Source organism: Tamandua tetradactyla, chromosome 5 (genome assembly GCF_023851605.1).
Source record: "Tamandua tetradactyla isolate mTamTet1 chromosome 5, mTamTet1.pri, whole genome shotgun sequence".
NCBI lineage: Eukaryota > Metazoa > Chordata > Mammalia > Pilosa > Myrmecophagidae > Tamandua > Tamandua tetradactyla.
The window spans coordinates 4,298,449-4,320,366 of record NC_135331.1 but is presented as its reverse complement, the minus strand read 5'-3'; the positions used below and the strand labels follow the sequence as shown (position 1 = coordinate 4,320,366).

General features: G+C 49.5%; 1 protein-coding gene across 1 annotated transcript in view; it reads left to right on the top strand.

Moving 5' to 3' along the window:
* TMEM132C (transmembrane protein 132C) overlaps positions 1-21,918 on the top strand; it is a 404,239-nt gene that overhangs the window by 287,384 nt on the left and 94,937 nt on the right. The window lies entirely within an intron of this gene.

Sequence of the window (21,918 nt, the reverse complement as noted above, 5' to 3'; positions counted from 1 at the left end):
GCCCAGAGTCCATCAAGTGATTAATGGGGAAACAAAATCTGGCATATACACACCAGGGAATGATATTTGCTCATAAAAAGGAATAAAGTTCTACACATTGCAACATGAACCTTAAAGATGTCACGTTAAGTGAAGTAAGCCAGACTCAAAAGGCTAAATATTATACGACCTCACTCATGATATAAATAGAATGTGAAAATTCATGAAGTCCGAAATTAGAATGCAGGGGGCTGATTGGGGGTGGGGAATGAAGAATTAATGTTTAATTGGTGCAGAGTGGTGAAGGAACCATTTTTGATGATGAATGGTGGTATGGGGTTGGTTGCACAGCATTCTGAGTGTAATTAGTACCACTAAATTATATACTTGAAAGTGGGTAACATGGGAAATGTAAGATTATATATATGTAACCAGAATAAAAAATTAAAAGAAAATCTATAGAACTGTACAGCGCAAAGAATGAGCCCTAATGTTAATTATGGACAACATACTTAATGGTGTAATTATAGTAATATTGTTCCGTCAGTTGTAACAAAGATACTGCATTAATTCAAAGTGTTCGTAGCAGGGAAACTGTGGGTGGAGGGTGTACGGGAGGTCTTTACTTTGTGCATGATTTTTCTGCAAACCTGCAACTGCTCTAGTAAGAAAACTCCTGATATAATGTCATCTTGCAAGGGCAGAGAACAGTTCTATTGCAATTACAAGGCAAATGCCTCTCGTGGTGCTCCTTGAGAATGGTGAAGCTCTTTAGATCTAAGACACATGGAAGGTAAGGGGTGGGGGTACTTGGAGAAGGAAGGGGTGAAAGTATATGGGAATTGGAAAACATAAACCCTGGATGTACGTGGCAGTGAGGATATGTTTCCCTCCTGGCCTCATTCCAACAAATTTATTATTTACACTCCACCTTGTTGTACGAAGGATCTCAGGTGATTTATGATGCTACAGGCAATAGAGCAAGCCCAAACCGATTCCAAATCGATACTAATAGCACATGGTTACACTGTGCTTTGCCCCTTGCCAGATAGTATTCTGAGCACTTTATACAGATATTGGACCTTCAGCATGCTATGGGGTTGGTACTGTTTCATCCCTGTATACATGTGAGGATACAGAAGCCAAGCCTGATTGAGGGTCCTGCCAGGGTTGCACAGCTGGGGTGGGGCAGAGCTGGGGTTTGAACGCAAGCATCAGGCTCAGGAGCCCATGTCCTTAACTTCTCGAAACATTGGCGAGGGGGAAGTAAAGGTGGAAAGGGAAGACCGAGCCCATAGCGAGGCTGATACACAGGGCAGCACCCCTCGAGCTGTACGGCCTTGCCAGGGCTGGACCCAGCTGTCTCTCAGCTGAGCTACAGGTTAGAGATAGAAGCACTCGCCTTGCAGGTAAACCCCAGCAATTTCCCCAGTCACGGGGAGATGAGAAAGGCCTGCCTTCCTTGGACACCTTTGTGTTAATACTGCAATCTTCAATTTCATTCATTCATTTCTCAGAAATGACTGAAGAGTCTTCTGTACCCCAGGCCCAGAGAACTAAATAGCCTAAGACCCTTCTCTCATGGCTTACAGCCTGGAGAGGAGAAAGGACGAATGCACGTGTGCTGTGTCAGAGGGAGAGAGCTGTGATGGCGGGCACGGGACAGGGCAGGGGCAGGCTGTGGCAGCCGGGACTTCCTGGAGGAGGTGGTGCCAGGGTGAAGTCATGGTGGGGGGAGGAGGGCAAGCCTCCGGCAGAGAAGAAGAAAGGCGTGGCAAGGCAGGAGGCAGTGTGGCAACAGGCAGTGTGGCAGCAGGCAGTGTAGCAGCAGCAGGTGCAGGAGGGAAGGTGGGAGGGATCACATCAGAAGAGGAAAGTAGGGGCAAGTCCTGATTTTGTTAAGGGATTTGGGACCTCCCATCATACCAGTCTCCTTTCTTCAGCAAAATCCAAGTTCAATTTCAACATTTTAACTCGGCTTCTCTTACAAAGACAGAAGTGAAAAGCACTAATGGCCTCGTAAATGGGGAAAAGAGAAAAGGTGCCTTCACCCACCATGACAAAGGAATATGTATGTATATGTGGATTCCAACATTAAAAGAGCAGGATGGAGATTCTCTAACCAAGGACTAACGTGGAGGAGCAGAATGAGAGAAAAGAAATTTTAAAAAAAGAAAAGCACAATTTATATTTTCCATTTATACCATCAGCTTTTTATTAGCCAGGTGACACGAAGACAGAGCTCACAGTAGACGTTGCTTGTGGAGAGAGTAGTAAAACCTGACAGGTAATTTAGTAAATCAGGACAGTCAGCAAACATCTGTTGAGGATGATAATATTCAAGGGGTTTCATTGTTCCTGTGAAAACTTTGTTACGCTGCGTTTGGATTAATTTTTCATTGTCTCCAGTTAAACAAGGATTGCTTACACAGCTGCCTCAAATAGAACCTTGATTGCATTCCATCTTTTGCCAAAAATCATAAAAGAGCAGGAAAAAAAAAGTTATATAAAACCTCAAACCAACTTCAGATGTATTGAAGTCGTTTCTACCCTCCAAGCCCCTGGATTCTTTCTTTCTCCACCACGTTTTCTTTTGATCAATTTTGATGCTGTTTTATTATCGTGCTGTTAACATGAGAAGTGAAAAGAGAGATGAAGAGTAAAGTCTGACCATATTAGGGAAAAAAATAATATGAAAAAGCATATAGCCCAATATGAATGCAGCCCATGGTTATTTTCTCATCGTTATTTCCTTTAGCACCAAAAAAGAGTAAAGAGGTTAAAAAAAAGAAAAAAAAGGGGGAAGTGCAAGGACTGGAAGCTTTGACTGCCCCACTCCCACAGTCACATTGTAAGATGCATTGTGACTGGAGCACAGCCATCTGGGATGTGCTTTCCAGTGTCGGTTTCCTTTCCAAATAATTAACAACCCTTGAGTGCATCCATGGGCCCTTACAAATCTTGTCCTGACATGCATGTCAGGGAAAAGTGCTCTGATGAATGGGTCTTGGGTTAGGACTCGCTTCCAGAATGTGGATGATTTTCTCTTCTTGGCATATGCATTTGCTACCCTAAAGGGGGCTCTTGCTGATGCCATGAGTAGAAACCAAACAACTTTGGCCTAACTGAATACTTGCATGCTTTTCTTTGATACAGCATGACACTCAGAGCTAAGCAGGCTGATTCAGTGGCTCCTCGGATCATCGGGGACCCGGGCCCCTTTAATCTTTCTCCTCTGCCTCATGTTTGCAAGATGGCGGCTGTACCTCCAGGCATCATATTTGTGTCCCAGGTAGGACAAATGGGAGAGGGTGTGCTTTCCTGGAGGCTCACCCAGTAGACAACTGCTAATATCTCCAGATGAGTATGACTGCTATAGTCACTCTAGCAACAAGGAGGTCTGCAGAGATGACCAGATAGATATACTTGGGCCATTACCACTCTGATTGCAACTCTTCTGTTAGGAAGAAAGAAGGAAAGAATGGAGATTGGCTGGGCAACTAGCAGCAGCTTCCCAGGGCACCGGGAAGGAGAGCCTCTCTTTAGGCTGTTGGATGGTGTTGGGTAGAGTCACTGCAGCAACCTTGAAACTGCTCAACAAGCCTGACCATGAAGGCGAGTGCTCTCGGGATGGGACCTCGGGAACTTGGACGCCATCTGTGCCATTGATGATGCTGCCAGCTCCCTGAATTACCCAGCCCCATTTGCCCCTTCCAGTCTTCTCACTTGGCAAAATAGTGCATTTCGCTATCATCTAATCGAGTTTTGAGTTTGGGTTCTGGAATTTTCCATCAAAACATTTTAACTGGCATAGTCTTCCTTCTCACTCTGTCAAGCCCATATAAAGGAGTGCTTTTTAATCAGGACTTTTATGGTTGTAGGTGGTAGAAAAACCTAAAATGTGTTGAAGAGAAGATACTTTAAAAGAATTATATTGGTTCACAAAACTGTAATGTCCACAGATCCACTGGTTTCAGGCCAGCTGGGCTCTGATTCAGAACTAGCTCATCAAACCTGCCCTCTCTTCCTACTGCAGCTCTATTTCCTTCTATGCTGGCTCCATTCTGGGGCATATTCTCCTATCCTGGTGCCACGTTTTAATCTTCCTGGGTGTAATTAAGTAGAGAAGAGATGAGCTCTTCTCAGCTCTTCCCACACAGTGTCACAGGGTAGAGACTGTCCAGGTCTGATGGAGTCATGTGCTTCTCCATGACCCAGTCATATGACTGCTGTGGGCCTCTGATTGGCCAGCTTGGGTCACATGTCCACTTTCTGAACTGAAGGTTCCACTGGACTCCGTTCTACTGGAACCTAAGACCACACTGACAGTCATGGAGACAGGATTCGGTGTCAGGCCCCTCAACACCAAAGAGGACTGGACATGCTTCCTCAAGGAAAACTGGGTGCTTTTGCTGGAAAGAGAGAGAACTTATACTGGACAGCCAAACTCAACAGATACACACTATGGAGGGCCCTTATTAATAGTCCAGGGGGTACCACTTGTGGTCCACTAGGGACCCAGAGTTTCCCATACCTGGGCCTAACCTCAGCCTTCCCCTCTCCTCTTTCCTGGTTTGTCTTACTCAGTTGTTCTTCCTCATTCACAGCTATAGCCCTCAAAGTATCTTGTCCATTAGTAGAGCTAATAGATACTTATTATTTATTGGTTATATGAGCCTTTCCAATGCTGATGGTTGGAGCACCATTTTTATAAGAAGAGCTAATGTTTCTTGAGCAACAGATGTATGCTGGGTAGTGTGCTAAGCCTGGCCCGCTCTCCTTTCCAGTATCCCTGCCCCTGCTGCATAGATGCTGTCATCATCCCTTTTTTCACAGATGAGGAAATGGAGATGCAGACAGGCTCATGAGCCTTTGCTCATGGCTCATGGCTCTTGGCTGCCTTATGGCAGAGCCAAGTCTTCTAACTGATCTCACTCACCCATCGAAGCTTGTCCCCTTTTGCTGCTTTGCACCAATTTTGGATCATCCTTTTCATTGGCCCCTTTCTTGAGAGATGGTGAGGGACTTGAGTTCCACTGACTTGGCAGTACTTCAAACGTAAACAAGATCTTCTTCTGAGATCCAGGTCTGTAACGTAGGATTCAGGTGCTTCCAACTGACAAAAACTTGCAGTAACAGGACATGATTTCTTGACCCACATGCAGGAAACACCTGATACCTACAAGGTGCATCCCTGAGTTTGCCTGGCTCAGGCAGGGCATGTGTTCCCCACTGGTTCGTACCACTGGGTAAGCCCCCCTGATCTACCCTTCCCTGGAGGAGGCCTGGCTCTTCTCACACTTTTGCCATCTGACAGGTCTCTGAAAATGTTCGTGTGGGTGGGCTCCTTTCTGATCAGCCTAGAGGTGAACACTGGGGCAGGGCAGAGTGGAGGTACCCAGTGATTGTGTGAAGGATGGACCTCTCAGGAAGTTTGTTTCTCTCATTGTTTGTGCCTGTCTACGTGGACTCAGACTTCCTTACTTTATCCTTCTTTGGAGCATGACTAGCCCCATGCTTTTCTGTATCTTTCTTGACAGCGGGTTTATGAAATAACAACTTAGAGCAACTTTTACATTGTTAAGCAATATATTTCAAAAAAGAAGGTAAAATCATGACTCTTTTACAAATAAAAAATGAGTAGGTGTCATAGATTTTAGTTGAGCCACTGGTGAATGAGTTGAGCGGTGAGACCCTACAACCATTCGAAGGAGAATTTTAAAAGTAGTGACATATATAGGCTGTGAAATAAATGTATAAGTAGGTGCAGACCTGACTTTTTGCACATGGGTATGGAGAGAAAGCAATTGTCTCTTCATATACACATTTTATTTGTATGTCTATAGACAGGAAGTATCTGCATTGCTATCATTTATCTACAAGCTGCAGAGTTGTGAAAGAGATGAAAGACTGTGAAAGGCACACACCTCATAGAATCAGATGCTCCAGAAAGATGTGCTTTAAACAGCACATGGTTTTCCACTGAAGACTCTCAGGACACTTCTGGTTTATTTCAGAGTCTTTTCACATGACTTCCCTGCAACCCGTGGCCACCAAATGATATGAAGCCGGTATCTCCTGTTTCTTCACCACCACAAACGCTCCATGCTACAGCTGCCTCCCTTTGTTTTGAGGATGGGGTCAGAGCCCTGTGGTCTGAAGCTTTTGAAGTTATTTGGGGCAGACAAGAGAGAACCATTGAATAAGGATGCAGTGGTCACATCTGCAGCTTGTACTTGTGTTTGTGCCCGGTTAACTAAAACAGCCCATCATGCACTTGTTCTTTTTGTTCAATGGTTCCTCTGTTTTGAGCCCCTCTGCGTGGAAACAAGAGTTTCCTCTGACTCGGTGAATTGGGTGGAGGGCCATGTGGCGTTCCAAGTCCTCGCCCAGTAGCTGAAGATGCTTCCTATTTGCTGGGCCTGAGCCGTGCCCTTTGCAGGCGTCTCTTAGTTGCTGTGTCAGTCTTCTGCAGCTCCCACTGGTCTACCCATGAGGAAACTGATCCCGGAAGAGGTTGAGCAGTTGTGCCTGGGGTCCCTCAGCCAGCGGGCAGCAGGGTTTTGAAGGCAGGTCATCTCTTTCCTGGACCTGTGGTTGGGTTGTTGTTGTTGATGGTGACGATGAGGCTGACATGGAGTTTTTGTTGTGTTTGCAGAATGCTGTTCAGAATGCTTTATGGATGTTTTAAAAACTAACCTCTTGTGTGCAGAGGTGGTTCAGTGGTAGAATGTTCACCTCCCATGCAGGAGACCCTGGTTCGATTCCTCAACTATGCACCTAAAAAAAAAAAAGAAGTAAAAAATAACCTCTTCCTTTCCTTTTGTTTCTCATACACATTTTTAAGACAGAATTCACATGCCATAAAATGCACCCTTTTGAAGTGTACAGTTCAGTGAATTGCAGTATACTCATAGAATTGTAAGATTGTCGCACCATGTAATGCTGTTAGATATCATCACCCCACAAGACACCCCATACCCGCTAGTGGTCACTCTCCATGTCCCCACCCCCAGTTGACATTCTGTCCCATAGACTTGCGTGTTCTGTTTCACATAGACTGAAGCCTCTGTGGTGGCTTCTTTCCCGGAGCCTCGTATTTCCAAGGCCCCTCCGTGTTGTTGATGGGTCAGAACTTCCCTCGTCTTACACGGTTCAATACTATTCCATTGTATGAATAAATCACGTGCACGCATGCTCTTAGCCCCATTCTTTATTGCCCCTTTTTCACTGCTGGTAGAAAACTCGAGAAATGCAGAGTGACGTGCCCCACCATTATGGGCAGATGTTGTGGGGCTGGCTCAGGCGGACTGAGAGAGCCCGGGCCAGGCGCCTCCCCGCCGGGAGCACGTCCCCTCCCAGTCTTCCCGGGCCCCACAGGTGTGCTGCTGTGCTTTCGCTGTGGGCAGCCTTGGAGGAGCCTTGGGAAGGCGCCAGTGCTGATGTCGCCGACCCGCAGCGGGGGCACTGCACTGCCAGCCCCCTGGCAACGCCACCTCACATGCGCTGCGTGCCCCTAGATCCTGCTACAGCTTTCTCTTCTCTTCTTGGGGTCACGGCGAGCAGTGGCCCTGGCTTCCCCCAGGGCTGGAGTTGAGTCACTGTTGGTGGATTTAAATGGCCCTTCCCTCAGGTTGACCCCAGCGGGGCCTTCTGCAGTGGCTCCCGGAGACCCCAAATGTCACTCACGATTTCTGCCATATCCACAGGTCCTGAGTGCTCTTATTACTCTGTAGTTTGTATTTTTTTGTTAAAGTCAATCCATCTTTTTCTTCCTATTTAAATAAACTTATTTTAAAAGGAAACTTTATGTCACTGCTGAATAAGAAAAAAACAGTATCACTTGCCATAAATAGAAGGCAACTGTAAAAATAAAAGCAATTAAATTTTGGGCCTGGGGCCAACTTCTCTCCTTCCCGGTGGAGCTGAGTGATCCTGAGAGACATCCTCCTCTTCTCCCATCGCCCCGAGAGAGCTTTCATCTTAATCCTTCTCTTTTGTGTAAAGGGGCGGAAGCGTTTCAAATCAGAATGTAGGTCATGCCTTGAAGCTAGGCAGGCTGTGGCAACCCCCTGCCCCCAACTCTAGATTGTTCCACTTGAAGTCCTCTTCAGGTGCAACCCACTGCTTGTGAGCCTCCCTGTGGCGAATGCTGGGCACCTGTCGGCAGGTTGCAGCTCACCTGTGCATAGGTGTTCACCTTCCACCCTCCCCTGCCCTCCCCTCACCTCCATCTTGGCTCCTTGGCGAATCCCTGCCTCCTGGCTTTGCTCTTTCTAGCACGACCTTATCTCTTCCTCCCTCATCCAGACTCATCCGCACCTTCAAAGCCTACCTCTTATCTCATTATGAGTGATCAGCGGCAGATTATTTCCCAAACAGAGCTAATCTGTGAATGGACTAGGGCATATAAAGTGTTTAGGTATAGTTATAAACTTAGATAAAACAGATGCAAAAGAAATGAAATCATGAAAAGCCTGACTTCAAGTACAAGTGGCTAGAGGGTTTTTCTTCTCAGGGAATCATCATACCTCCTGCCTTCCACCAGGTAAACCAGTTCCTTGAAGTGACTTCAGTGGAGCACTAGGGCACAAACAAGCACACACTGCCCGAGAGAAAGAGGCTCCCCCGCAGAAGTGGCGAGGGTGCCGTCTGTGCTATCGGGACTTGTGCGGCTCTGGAGAAGCCCCTCACCACCGAGGGTGGCCTCTGGGCTGCAGAGTGGGTGCACACGAGGGAGCCCCTTTGTCTTCCCCCCACTCCTCCTGCCTCATGGCTCAGTGCAGTTCCTGCACCACACAGCCTGGCCCCGGCTGCCAAAGCATTTCCACTTGAATAGCTTTCATTAAGGGCGGCATCAGTTATCATGTTGACATACCGCTTATAAAATTGTTGAAACATTGTCACTTTGGGCAAATATGCTGGGGATGGGTCACAGACAGTTCCCTTGTGTTACCACCTCCTCATCCGAGCAAACACCTTTGGTTCTATAGTCAAATAAGTTTGGAAAATAATGCAGTGTGTGTCCCTTTCTTGGAGAGTCCCGGTGTACATCACACAGTAAAGGCTCTGTGTAAGTCCTGCAAGGATGAAACTTCTTGCTCCCCAAATTATTGGATACTAGAACCTCTCTCCCAAGGGGTCACCTGTGAAGAGCCCGCAGAGCCCACTCAGAGAACCAGGGTATTCTCTGCATGTAGCTAGGCAGGGGGAAGGGAGGAAAGCGAAAGAACGGTAAGCCAGAGTGCCTGCCGCACAGGAGCCTTTAGTCCAGGTGGGGAGAGAAGGGCTGTGGTCGCTGACCCAGAATGGGCCAAAATTCCTGGGCTTTAGGGGTCCAGACGTACATGTGTGGACTGGGGAGTCAGCAGAGGTTCCACGGGAGGATCTGAAGTGATACAGACTGGACAGGCAGCTGCGATTTAGACAAAAAGGAACAGAAGAGCAGAGCAGGGGAGCACACGGGGAAGAGGCAGTGAAGCAAAGCAGGATCCAGCAGCCAGAGGGATCCGGCAGATAGAGGCTCAAACCCCGCCATGCACCGCTGGACAGCCCCGATCACATTGTCTGCTCTCTCCAGGATTCACTTTGGTCATCTGCAAAATGGGGAGCTGGGACAAGGTACCTTAAATATGGGGTGGAAAGCAGAGAGTCATTCTCTCACAGTTCTGCAGCCGGGAGTCAGAAAACGCGGTGTGGGTGGGACTGTGCTCCCTCTGAAGGCCCAGGGTGGCCCCATGGCCCCTCTGTCCTCAGCAGCCCGTGGCTTGTGGCTGCAGCCTTCCCGCCGCTGCCTGTCTCCCCGTGGCCTTCCCCTGTGTCCACTGTCCTCTCCCCTTACTTGCCCTCCCTGGCCCAGTAATACTTCCCCTTAACCACGCCCATCTGCAGCAACTCCATTTCCAGATAAGGCCACGTCCGTGGGTTCTGGAAGTTAGGACGTTCACTTACCTTTTGAGGGACATGATTCAGCCACTGCAGATGGGAATGACAGCATGGCGGGACCGTAAGGATGGAAGAAAATGATCCAGGTGAAGGGTGGGAGATGGGACCATGGGGCGCAGGCTTTCACTCCATGCAGAGGTTTTAAATCAGCGCATTCCCAACTCCTCTTGGGAAGTTGGAACACACGAGAGGACTGGACTGTGTGCCACAGGTGCAGGTGGAGGGGCCACTGGGCATGGCTCTGACAGCGACCGCCGCCGCCCTCCCCCCCCCCCCCCCCCCGCCAGCCGCGTGCCCCAGCTTGTCACACCCATTCGTGCCGCCCGGGCTTCCGGCGCTGCCAGACTCCTGGGGCTGGCCGTGCACTGCAGCACACTGAGCAGCATCCCCCGCCTACACCCTTTCCATGCGGGCCACACTCCCCCCCTACCTGTCACAGATGAAAGGTCTGTAGACCCTGCGGGTGTCCCCTGCAAGGCCAAGTTGTCCCTGGTCGAGAACTGCTGGTTTACTCCCAGTCCTCTGCCATCTTCCCGGAGCTTCAGGAATAAAGCGTCCGTGAGCTGATGGGGGAAGATGTCGGGGGTCCCTGGAAAGGTGGAGCGAATTTGCAGTGGGCAGGGGACAGCTGCAAAGCCTCCCCCCCCCACCCGTGGATATCAGTGAGGGCATCCGCTGAATCCAACGTGGCACAGGCTCGTCCACAGCCCTGTTGGACTCCCCATCCTGGGAATTTTTTTCCCTTTCCTTTTCAAGTACACACTTCCAGAAGAAAGGTTTAATTTGCACATCATACTGACTCCACAACACAGCCAGTTCTTGCACAAATGCCTAGCAAACGTCAGTCACAAGGCCCCGTGCAGAGTTCTGCTTCCATTAGTGAGGGAGAAAACACCTTTTGCTCCATCTGCAAAGGGCATGTTGCATCAGTGGGTTTAGCCGTTTTCACAGCACACTGAATTTCCTTTGAAGAGGATCAGTCCTCATCACAGTGCTTATGAGAATCCCAGACCCCTTGAACGGGAACCCCAGACCCAGAGTTTAAAATGCAGACATCCCGGGTTATGGTGACTGGCCAGGATATTAAGCACTTTTGAGACGCGGCTGGAGTGGCTTTTGGAGCCAGGCAGCTGAGCCAGTGCTCCCGCCTTCTCATCTTCTCCCAGCACTGTGGTAGCGGGAGGGGACTCAGGTTCAGGACAAGTGAGTGGTGCCAAGTCATAAAGGAACAAAACACGAGGAAATGGGGAAAGCAGATGTTTAGTCACACTCCCTGGAGAGAGAAATTGGGGTGATGTATAGCCGATGGCTTTTTGCCATTGAGGAAAGGTTGAGAAAAAGGAAGCTGTATGCCAGGGGGTGCAGGAGGGCGCTGGATTCCAGCCCACCAACCAGGGAAGCCGTGTCCACCCCCAGTCCTCTCACTGGCCACATTCCTACAGCAAACGCTACGCTCCTACTATGTGCTGATGGGAAATGGCTGTTAGAGGGAGAGGAACTCAAACGGTCTGGTTCCAGGCCTCAACCACGTGGCCTTGCTGGGAAGACAAACCTGTAAAACATTGGAAATATTTGCAAGTCGTGCATCTTAGTCTCCTGTGCCCGACATGACAAACCACCACAGACTGAGCAGCTTAACACAATAGAAGTTTATTCTCTCCCAGTTTGGAGGCTGGAATTCTGAAATCACGGTGTCGGCAGGGCCACGCTCCCCCTGTAATCTGCAAAAGAGAACACTTCTTGGCCCCTCCACCCCAGCTTCTGGTGATTTCCAGCCATCCCTGTGCTCCCTGGCTTGGAGCTGTATCCCTCAGCCTCTGCCTCTGCTTTCACGTGGCCTTCGCCCCTGCCTGGCTCTAAATCGTCCTCCTCTTCTCACTGACAGAGGTGCCTGTCCTTGGGTTTAGGGCCTACCTAATCCCGCATGAACTCATTTTAACTTGATGACATCTGCAAATATCCTATTTACAAATAAGGACCTGCCCACAGGTACCAGGAGTTAGGACTGGGTCGCAGTTCAACCCCTAACACCGAGTAACGTACAGAGAGTAGCATCCAGAATGCATGAAAGATAAACCACCCCATGGGCAGTAGACAAACTAGTAAGAACAAGCATGAATCAGCAATTCACTGAAAAGGAAAATCATCAGTTAACTTAAGAGAAAATTGCTCACACTGGGGATCAGAGATGCAATTCAGACAACAACAAGATGCCGCCTCTCATCTATCAGATTAGTACAAATTCGTATGTTTAAAAATATCACGTCGGGGTGTAGGAGAAACAGATTCTCACGCAACTCTTGAGAGACTCAAGTTTCCAGATACCTGGGAAAGCAGTATGGCATTTTTTGTTCAGTTTGTAAGTCTTCCCCACTTACGTTACAGCAGGGCCACTTCTTGGGCCACGCTGGAGAAATCCACGAAGAGGCATTAAGACTGGAATCATTGCAGCACCTTTTATACGAGAAAAATGTTGAAACTTGCCTGAAAGTTTATTAATTGGAGAATGACTAATTAAATCAATATGTGCCATTGGTCTCTGAACATCTTTGATATTGAACCCCTGATTATAAATAGTTTTTGAGCATCCAGTTCAACACATGTATAATTTTAACAGGTTTTATAGATATACTTCTATGCTGACATAGTATTTATATTATAAAACATAGCAAAATAAATTTTAGAAATGAAAAGACAAGCGAGAAAGTGGGTGAAAGTATTTGAAATGCATATTCGATAAAGGATTTGTATGCAGAATTTATGAAGAATTCTTACAACTCAATAAGAAGAAAAACAACCAGTGGCAAAATAAGGGATTACCAAGGAGATGCATGAGTGGCTGTCATGGTCAGGTTCATGTGTCAACTTGGCCAAGTGATGGTACCTGTTTGTCTGGTTGGGCAAGCGCTGGCCTATTGGTTGCAATGAGGACATTTCATAGAATTAGATCATGATCACATCAGCTGCATCCACAGCTGATTCCATTTGTTATCAGCCAAAGGGAGTGTCTTCTGCAATGAGTGATGCTTAGTCTAATCACTGGAACCCTTTTAAGGAGGATTCAGAAGAGACAGGCTCTCTTCCTGCTTCAACCGATGAGCCTCTCCTGTGGAGTTGTCCAGACCCTCCATCAGAATCGTTAGCTTCACAGCCTGCCCTGTGGATTTTGGACTCTGTGTTCCCACCATGACATAGATACTTTTATAAATTTTATATTTGCGAGTGTTCCCCATTGATTCTGTTTCTCTAGAGAACCCTAACTAATACAGTGGCTGATAAGTCCATAAGAAGATGCTCAGATTTAGTCACTAGGGAAGTGCAAATCAAACCCCAAGAAGCTATCTCACACCTGCTAAAATGGTTAAAATTTTAAAGGCAGACAATAACAAGTGTTGGCAAGGATATGGAGTAGTTGGAGCCCTGGTATATTGCTTGTAGGGTTGCAAAATGAAACAACCATTTTGGAAAACAGTTTCTCAGAAAGTTAAAATTAAAGCTACCGTGTAACCCAGCAATCCCTCTCCTAGTCATACTCCTGACAGCACATCTCTACGCAAAGACTGGCGTGCAAATGTTGAGAGTGGCACTGTTCACAACAGCCCACAGAAAGAGGCAACCCCAGTGTCCATTCACAGGTGAATGGACAGACAAAGCAATGGACGTTATTCAACCACAAAAGGGAATGAAGTACTGATGCTTGGGACAACGTGGGTGAAAGTTGAAAGAATGCAGCTGAGTGAAAGAAGCAAACCATAAAGACCAAAAATTGAACTTTAGGGTTCCATTTTTATGAAACATCTAGAATGAGCCAGTATGGACATGAAAAGCAGAACAGTGGTTGCCTGGGGCTAGGAATGGGGACAGGGATGAACTGTAATTTGGTAGCAGGGATTTTACACGGGGAGTGGTGTGTGTGAAAATGTTCTGAAAATGATTTATGGTGATGGTGAAATCACTAAATGTCATTGAATTCGAAGCTTTGAAATTAGTCTGTCAGCTATCTTCTAAAAACTCTGATATCTTCCTTCCAAGTTCCGGTGTATCATCGTGCGCCTCTGCTTAGTGCTGGGTGCGCTAGGGGCACTAGAAAGTCTTCAGAGGAGCGAGGTTGGGCTGTACAGAGGAAATGAGAAGGGAAAGCTCCATGTGGAGAAAGAAGGAGCTGCGCAGTGAAGGTTACGGTGCCATTTAGTGTGTGTGTGCGTTTACACAGATGTGTGGGAATATACTGAAAGAAGACACTTGTCCAACTGACCATCAGGTGGTCATCTGCTGGGAGTGGGGGGTGGGCTTCGGCCTCATGCATGATGTTTTAAGCCATGACAAGGAGAATGTAGTAATGCGATACTTTAGTAGTTAAAAGTGGATTTCCAGGGGGTGTGAGGGTAGGTCAGTGGTAGAATTCTTACCTGCCATGCTGGAGACCCAGGTTCGATTCCTGGTCCATGCACAACCCTAAAAACAAACAAGTAAGAAAAAAGAAACAAAAGAATTAAACAAATGGTGCTCAAATAACAGGATACTCAAATGGAAAACTAATGAAATGTGACCCCCCTGCCACACAGCATACAAAAAAAAATGTGAATTTCCTTTTGAGGCAATGAGAAAGCTGGGCTATGGGAGGGTATAATGCACTTAATGCCACTGAACTGTACATGTGAGAATGGTTGAAATGGGGACTTTGGAATTTTATACATTTAACTACAATATAAGGTTAAAATTTTTAAAAAACTCCCAAAATTTAGGCACTGCAAACAAAGAAAAAAGTGAATTCAAATAGAACTAAGAAAGCAAGCCTTCTGAAGCTGAGGTTGGCAGAAGCATGCCGCAGGGCCTGGCTGGGCGCAGCTGGGGGTGGGCTGTCGGAAGGGCATGGCAGGGCCACTTCTGCGTGGGGGTGGGGGACAGGGGGGAACCCGAGCAGAGGGAGGGCCCCAGGGGCAGTAGGTGTGGGTGCTCCTGCCACCCTTGGGCCCATCAGGGGTGAAGAGGGATGACAGAGTCCTGGGACCCAGGAAGAGTGGCGGCCTGGAGGGAGGGTGGCGGCCTGGAGGGAGGATCCGGGTTGGGATTGGGCCCTGAGGCCGCACCGGTGGGGTTGGAGCGGGGAGGCGACAGGGGAGGGACAGCCCAGCCTCTCCTCCATCCTCTGGCTCCAGCTGGGAGTGGCCGGGGGCCAGAGAGCCATTCTGAGACCCAAAGGAGGGTAGAGCAGAGAGCGGAGGGTGGGGTGGACGGAGAGTCGCAGTGCAGAGGAGAGGCGGACTGCTGTGATTTTTACAGAGCTGAGATAGCTGTGTGTGGTGGTACACGTGGATAGTTCCATGTGCGTGCGTGTAGACGTGGGTGTGTATGCATACATATTCCAGTGATGAGATCCTAGGTGTCCCTTCCATGGAAAGTGGAGGGGAGGAAATGTTGGTCTGGAGGAAAACCCTTCTTTAAGGAGGAGAGCTCAGAGTCAGGGACGGTGGGGTGCAGGGTTGCTTCCTGCTGCACAGTGGTTCTCCCCCAGAGGCAGCTGTCCAGGGAGAGGTGGCCCCACTTGCCCCATAGGTGCTGACCGTGGGCCGTTTGTCCATCCCAGGCCTGGGCTGGGAACATGGGTGGTCAGGGAGCGCTGGGATCCGGGTGCCCATCTCAGCAGGGGCTGAGCATTGATGAACCCACCCTGGAGGCCCTGCCACCCCTCAAATTTACACCCAGCAAGGACCAACAAGCTTCTCGTCAAGCGGCCAGCCCCACCAGAAAGAAGGTTATTAAATCATCCCCCAACCTCTGTTCCTTTCCCCACAAAGGGCAGACGGACGGAGAGGGCTTCCTGGCTTTGCTGCTGAATGGGGCTGCAGGAGCCTGGGTGCCCTGGATGACGACAGGGAGACCACATGGTGGCATTTTCCATCCCATGAGATGCAAAAGGAAAGCTGTGTGCCTGTGGCTGGCTGTGCATTTCGGATATTGTATTGTGAGATGAACCATGGCCCTGATCAGGTGTGTTTCTCAGTTACAAATTCAAAGGAATGGTTGAACTGCTGTTGAAAGGAACTGGAGCATCTGGGTTGGAAATTTCTCCCCTAACTTCATTTCTCAGCCACCACTCACACCCCCACCTGGAAAATGTTTCAGAAAAAGCTCCTGACCTTTGGTTGACTCTATAGGAAAGAGTTCCCTGGAAGCATGGATCCCCAGGATATAACAGGGACCCCTCTGGAGCTTCTGGCATGATCGTTACAATGTCTTTCAAGGCCTGAAACAAATGTCACCTCCCCCAAGAAGCCCTCCTTGAATCTTACCAGCTGGTCAAGTTAGCTTTTCTTGAACCATAACTCTTTCTACATACTTTTTTTTACTTAACGTATCACATTCAAATATAATTACTTGTTTTCATGTCTGTCTTCCCACCTGGATGGTGACACTCTTGGAGGACAAGGGGGGTTTGTCTGCTTGTGATACCTCTTCTCCTATCATTGGAATGCCTTGGAAGTTTAACCACAGCTGTAGAGCAGGCTAACCCAAACGTGGTTCCCAGCAGCTGTTTTTCTGTGGCTCATGATTCTGCAATTCGGGTAAGCCTCAGTGGGGACTGTCCACCCCAGCTCAGTGTGGCACAGCTGGAGGCAGCTCCCCCAGTACTGGGGAACACAGGGCAGCCTCCTTTCATGGCCCGTGGGCCGGGGCTGGCAGTCTCAGCTGGGAGCTCGGCCGGGGCTGAGCCAAGGGTTTGGCTCCCCACCATCTGGATGGGTTGGACTGCCCACCCCCGAGTGGTGGTTTTGGCATGGCCAGACTTCTCATGTGGTAGCTGGTTCCCCAAAGCAGAAAGCACCAGGCCCGCATAGGCCAGCTCCAGGGTTGGCTCAGCGTCACGTCTCCCTGGCAGCAGTCTCACAGGGCCAGCCTGGAGTCAGGGGAGGGGCTCACAGACTCACACCATGGGGGCCTATGACGGCTGGTCACCCACTCTCACGCCATGGGGCGTTGGCATTCCACATGCACTGTGGTCCACACCTGTGAACAGTGAGTGAGCTTTGGATGCCGTGACCACAGGTGCGGGAGATAGGAGCTGTAGGACACTGCTGTTGAGTGTTAATGTGGTACAGTCTCTGTGGACAGCACTGGGACAACGTGAGCACTTTAAATGCCACACACTGTGCCCCAGCTCCCTTTGTAGGAGTGTACCCTACAGGTCAGTTTGCACATCTGCACAAAGACATTTACACAAGGGTATTTGTTGTGCTTTTACACTGGAAATGACTGGTGAAATGGACTCTGGTGCTTGCATTACATGAAGTGTTATGTAGCCATTTAAAATGAGTTATGTCTGTTTCCACTGGTCTGGAAGGTTCTCTAAGAAGTATTGCTAAGTAAAAAAAGCAAGATGCCAAATAGTATGTGTAGCCTGCTAATAATTTGGGGTAAAAAAAAAAAAAAAGAAGGAATATATTTGCAAATGCCTTTGCAGATCACCTAGAAAGCTGTACAGTGGGAAGGGAGTTGAGAAATTAATAGTGAGGGAAACCATATCTTCACCACATTCCTTTTTGAAATGTTTGTATTTTTTTTTCACCAGATGCACATTTTGCATTTAAAAATATGCCTTTTCTAAATGCCGAAAATATTGTCTAATAACTACAATAAGCAAATATATCTTAGTATATGTTATAAAGACATAGTGTATGTTTTTATGTAATTTATATGTTCATATTAATATGTTGTGTATATATATATATAATATATATCATACAGATATATTTGGCATTCTATATTTAGCAACCTGCGACCTAGTTTGCAAGACTAGAATTCTGCTTTGTGATGGCTGAAAGGATTATTAGGTACAGGGTAAAATGGGATTTGGCTTGTACTTTTCCACTATTACATAAGCAAATAAAATTGCCAAAGTGCCGTCTTTTAAAAAAAATATTCCTTAATGGTGTGTGAGACTTTGCCTCTGCATCTTCCACTTTTTCCCCTCTTTTAAGAAAAACAGTCACGCCTTTTGTGAAGAGAAAACCGTAGCAAATATGAAACAGGGAGTGAGGCTGAAGCAGGAAGGAAGCTGCTGCTCTTACATAAAGCCAATCTGAACTCTTGAAAAGAATGACTCGAGGCGGCAAGCACCCCGTTTATCCTTCCCCACTCCTGTCCTTCCTTGGCTCCTGCATCCAGGCCATGCCGCAGCCCAGGTGGCCTCCTCCCGGAGAGGGGCGCTGCTGCCTCTTTGCTCCTCACCTACTGCTCTTACCACCTCTGGGCAAAGAGGCCCAAGTTCCAGGGGAGAGCAGAGAGCTGAGGCCCCGAGTTCAGGTTGTGCTCACCACCCCTCACTTCAGGCCATATCCAGGTGTGGTGCCATGCGGTGCCACTCCCCAGGTCCCTTTCCTTATGGCCCATTGGGCACTAGGGTCTCCCCCGGCCGTTTGTCTTCTTGAAGGACCCAAGGCCTAGGCCTTCGTTGGGAGGTGGGGGTGTGCCAGGGCGAGCAGGACCACCCCACATTTCCCTTTGTGGCCAGCGTGCTCTGCTGTGGGAGCCACTGAAGGGACTGCACAGCCATCTCCTGGAGTCTCCTGTTCTCTCCCCTGTTCTCTCCCCTCTCGCGCTCCCTTCTCCTTCCCTCCTCTGTCTCCTTCCCTACCCTCCCTTTCTTTCTCCTCCCTCATCGCTCTCCCTCCATCCCTACTTCCCTCTCTTTTTCCCTCCCTTCTTTCTCCAGATTAAAGTAGGAGAAAGATCTCTGCCTCCACACGGGCCTCCACCTGTGCTTTTACTTCCTGGGACAAATGGGGAGGCCACGATTTTACCCCCCTTTTGCAGCTCCCAGGCAGGCAGGGCTCAGAGCGTTACCTGAGCAAGCCTGGTCAGGTGTGGGGATTGGGGTCACATCCTGACTTAGGAGCTCTGGGTCTTGGCAGCAGAGCTTGCTCTGGGTGAGCCTGGCACCTGGTGGCAGGATGGCTTTGAGGATGTGTGAGCCAGTGAGCCCAGAACACTCAGAGGCAGGAGCAGCGCCTTGGTGGAGCCCATGGTCCAGTGGGGACCCCTGGGGACTGAGGAAGGAGGGGGCTTCGTTCCCGGGAGGGGCTCTCCTGAGTCTTCAGCCAGCAGGAAGTTTCCAGGCCGAGTGTGACCCTTCCCGGCCCTGGGGCTTCTACCCGTGTGCCGGGTACAGGAGGTTCCCGCTCTCATTACCCACTGCCAGGCCCGGGAGTGCATTGACTGCTGACAGTTACTGGTATCCATGCTTATGTCTTCACTAGCGGGTCCCCTACACACGCATGTGCAGAGCTCCCCGAGCAAAAGGGTCTTTGTTTTGTTGCTGCTGCATCCCCAGTTCATCAAAAAATATGTGCCAGCAAAACTGTAGAGGCAGTCAAACGACCAGTGGTGGCCAGGGGCTCACGGGGTGGGAGGGGGCCCAGGGCATTTGGGGGGGGCAGAGAAATTATTCCATATAATGCTGTGGCCGTGGGCACATGGCATCACGCACTTGTCAAAATGCACAAACCTGTACCCCACAAAACAGAAGCCCTAGTATAAAGGGTGGGCTTTAGGTACAACATATCAGTGTTCGCCCATCATTGTAACACACGCTGCACACGAATGCAAGATGTTAATAGTAGGGGAACTGGGCGGAGTTGGAGTGGGGAGTCTGTGGGAGCTCTCTGAGCTTCCTTTGCAAGTTTTCTGTAAACCTAACATCAGCCTAAGATTTTTATTAAAATTTAAGAACAAAAACAGTAAAAATAAATACATCAGAGGAAAAACAGTGCCTTGCATATTGCAGGCACTGAATATGTGTGCTGAAAGGAAGCATGGGGTGTGGTGTGGGGTCTGAAGAGCTCTGTGCCGCTGAGGCACCAGAACAAGGCAGGGGATAGGGGAAAGCAAAAGAGCAGCTGTCGCCACTGCTTTGCAATACTCCCACACACGGAGGGCTCTGGGATTGAAACTATTTTTCAGCAAGGATAATGTTTTCCATTTCCAGTGTGAGCACAGTATTATTCAATTCCCCACAGCCTCAAGCCTAGGGAGTCCACACCAGCGGAGTTTAAGATGAAATTGCACACTTGAAACTGATTTCTCAACGGATACAGTTCATTTCAGCATCTTTACTCTCCATTCAGGCAGCTTCCAGGACACCTGAGAATGGCTTTTCCTAAATTGGAGGTCCCCTTAGATTGCCCCAGCTTAGTACTTACAGCCTCAGTGTCTTTGATTTGAAAATACCCCCTTCGTTCTCCATCACCGCTTTTAGTCGTGGCTGCAGCCTGCGCCTCCAAGAGGAGGTACAAGCACTCTTTCTCACCATGGGCCAAAATGGTCAGGGAGGCTGGAAGAAAACCGCGGCTCCCCTGAGAGCAGGACAGGCAAGTGCTGTTTTGATCCTGCTTTTGCGTTTATTGTTCCAGCCCCTGCATCCTCCCTGCCGCCTGGCTTCTCCCCCTGGCTGGTGATGGCTCACGGGGGAGACGTTTGTTTGTGGCATCGCCTGTCTCACAAGCACCTTGCCGCCAGCCCGCCATGGCATCTGCACGCGAGAAACCATTTAGAGATAGGAGGGTGTGAGGCTCTTTCCTGGGAACTCGAGGGGAACGGGGACCCCTTCTGAAGGTGCATTTGACTGGGAACTGGCTTCTCAAAGTGGTGACGCCCGGTGTGGGCTAGACCTCCCTTTGTTCAGAGTGGTGAGCGTAGCCCCAGGATTACCCAGGGGGGGAGCTGAGGCCCAGGGAGGGCCAAGGGAGATGCCCGCACCAGAAGAACCAGGTTTATTGTGGGTTGAATTGTGTCCCCCCAAAAAGAGGTGTTGAAGTCCTGACCATCTTCCCGTGCGTGGGCCCTTTCTTTGGGTAGGATCTCTGAAGATAAAGTAAAGCCAGTGTGGGTGGCAGCCTACAAAAAAAAGACATTAGGACACAGAGACAGGCCTGCTTAAGCCACCTTGGCCAAATAAAACTGGAAAAAAATGGAGGATCCAACCACTTCAGCTTCCTATTTGGGAGGTGGGAGGAGCAACCACCGGAAATTCACCTCCCGCAGGGGCCGCGTCCACTAGGAGAAGCGCAGTTCTCCAGAGGCGCCTGCCAGGCCCCTTGAGGGTGGATGTTGGCGAGGCCCGAGTGTGGACAGCACGTGGCACACGCAGCCTTCCTAGGATGGTGGCAGGGACGTGGCTGTCCACAGGAGTAGCAGGGTCATGACTTTCCACAGGTGCTGGTGGGGACGTGGCTGTCAACAGGTAGTTGGGGGGATACAGCTGTCCTTGGTGGGGACGTGGCTGTCCATTATGAGAACATGGCTGTCCGTGGGGTGTGGGGGACCATGGCTGTCCATGGGGCTTGGAGGGATATGGCTGTCCATGGGGGGGGGGGGGGGGTCATGGCTGTCCATGGGGTGTGAGGGGATATTGCTGTCCCTGGTGGGGTCATGGTGGGGACATGGCTGTCCATGGTGGGGATGTGGCGATCCACGGGACATGGCTGTCCACAGCAGGGACATGACTGTCCATGGTGGGGACGTAAGTGTCCATGATAGGGACGTGGCTGTCCATGGGGAGTTGGGGGACGTGGCTGTCCACGGGGAATGGCGGGACGTGGCTGTGTGTGGCCCTGGGAAGGCTGGCTGAGATGGTCCTGTGGCTTGCTTCTGCCTTTTTGCTGTAGGTGGTAGCACCTCCGTTAGCCGGGGCCACTGTGACAACCCCACACACTGAGTGGACCTAAACGACAAGCATTTGCTCCTCGTGAATCTGAAGGCTCAGGATCTAACCCCAGCGGGTGCCCAGGGCTGTGCTTTTCACGGCGTTGTGGTGTCTTCGTGCTAGCAGTTGTCCTTCACGTGGCATTCTGTCCCCGTGGCTGTATCCTGTGGCTGGCTCTGACCCCCAGCTTGTGCCCACTGCCCATGTCCATAGCTCTACCCTGGGTAAGGCACCTGGGAGGGGACTTTGGCCCCCCCTGGGCCAGGCTGACCCCACTGAGCAGGCAGATGATC